A 2400-nucleotide genomic window follows, 5' to 3' on the forward strand; every position below is an offset into this window, starting at 1 on the left:
TATACCTATAAGCTTAAATAATCGACAAATCTCATCTACGTATATCTAGTGGTAATCAGGATGAGTTATACCATCTCCTACATAAGGATTAGCTAGCAGTTTCTCTAACAAACCCATAGGAATCTTATAATAAATATTTTTAAGAAGTTCATTTGGTTAGGAGCGACTTTTGTCACTTCCGTTTGAAGTAAAGATACCCCGAACAAACCATTCAAATGATGATTATCCACAGTAACAAGCAACCGTAAATTTCAGCACATACCAAAAATGTTTCCTTACCAAATTACACTTACCAAATGCGCATCACTCCCCGGAAAAGGTGCGAGAAAATAGTCTTGATGACCCAAAAGTATAGGGGCTCAATCATAGTCCGTTTGATAAGTAAGATTGTCAAACCCAACGAGGAGTAGAAGGAAATGATAAGCATTTTCAGCAAGGTATTCTCTACAAGTGTTGTGAGTAACAATAATAGATTGTTTTGTAGCAAGATAATTCATAACAAGTGATAAGTAACAATAGTAGCAAGTCTCTATCAAGATAGCCCTGTCCTTTTTATAACAGAGGATACTCCTTAAATTACTCTTATGCTCCCTCCGTCCCAAAATTATTGTCTTAAGCTTGTCTAGAAATGGATGTATCTAAATACTAAAGCATGACAAAATACATTCGTATCTAGAAAAATCTAAGACAAGAATTTTGGGATGGAGGGAGTATGAAGGAAGCACTCCCAAGGACACATGTGGATTTACATCTAGTCATGTTCATCATGTTGAGTTGATTCATGTTCATTACTTTGATAATTTTATATGTGGATGGACCTGCGCTAAGGTGTTGTTCTTACTTGAACAAGCAACCCACTTACATTTACCCCCTCTCGCAAGCATTCGCTACTACAAAATAAGTATTAAGATAAATATAACCATATCATGAAACGTGTGCATCCAAATCAACCCCGTATGAAATAACGCATAAACTAATGTTTAGCTTGTGTCACTCTATAAACCCATTATCTAATTATTAATCCACAATGACTTCCCTTAGGCCCATTACATGGTGAAGTGTCGTGTAGTCGACATTCACACGGCACCACTGTAACGACTAAGATGCGGTCCTTTCCGGTCTGGGGATCGAGGCCCCGAATTGGAAAGGAGCGCATCTAAGCGTTTCGCAAACATGGTAACATAGCACATACATAATATCAACACAATGACAATAAGGGATTCAATTGCCATCTCATAAATATATCAGAGTACATCACGCATACAATCAAGGTAGTTCTGCTACGGACTACAAAACATGGGAAATGACTATGCTACCATGCCTGCCGGCCCACGATCACGGCCACGCCTCAATCTTCTGGATAGTTCACGTACAGACGGTCGTTCTCTTCATCATACTGCCATGCCAGCTGCGTGCCGTTGGGATCACTTGTCTCGGGGGTACCTGAACCTGTTGGTGTTGTGAAGGAATCTGTGAGCCACGGGGACTCAGCAATCTATAACCTCAGTGCCAGAACTAGTCAAGTTATTAGGTTGGTAAGGTGGAGTATTTAGGTTGCAGCAACCTAAGCTTAATATGGTGGCTAACTTACGTAGAACTTGTAAGAAGGTGGTCTGTACTAGCGATCGATGATAGATGATCACTAAGTGATCCTGAACACCTACCTACGTCAATCATAACCCCACCGTGTTCCCCATCGAAGAGAGAACTTTGAAGGGGACAGTCACGGTTACGCACACAGTTGTCAATTTTATTAGCTTATGTTTAAGTTATCTATTACGGGATGTTAACAAAATATTCCAAGTTGCCACATAACCACGGGCATGGCTTTCCGAAAGATTAAACCCTACAGGGGTGCTCCAACTAGTCCATCACAAACCTACACGGGCCGCAAAGTAATCCTCTATCGCGAATCTCGTGATCTCGTCGGATTCCTTAGAGGAAAACCTCAACTCTGGGGAGAACCAAAGCTTCACCGGGATTCCTATATGCAAGATATATCGCTAAGGTAAGACAAGACTAGCAGGACCTCCCGTCGTGTCGACAACCCCGATAAGAGTTGCGTATCTCAGTTTCAGGACACGGCGGGTGAGTGACGCGTACAGTGGCCTGATAGAAATCTCTCAGGTTGCCCTGAGTTGGCCCCGCACAGTGCTCTGGTTTGGACCAACACTCATGAGGAGCACTGGCCCGGGTTGTTGATTAAATTCCTCGGGGAGGCCATTACCTATGCAGATTATTATTAAATGATTAGCAAATTAACACCAATGTTGGGTCCTGCCGGACAAGTCTTAACACTAAACGATTTATCGAGGGGGTCCCCATAACAACCCCGAACGTGCTAGGAGTGATCATTATGGAATCAAACACCGGTAGCCGGTAACTAAGGCGGCAATAACA

This window comes from Hordeum vulgare, chromosome 6H (assembly GCF_904849725.1).
Source record: "Hordeum vulgare subsp. vulgare chromosome 6H, MorexV3_pseudomolecules_assembly, whole genome shotgun sequence".
In the NCBI taxonomy this organism is placed as follows: Eukaryota; Viridiplantae; Streptophyta; class Magnoliopsida; order Poales; family Poaceae; genus Hordeum; species Hordeum vulgare.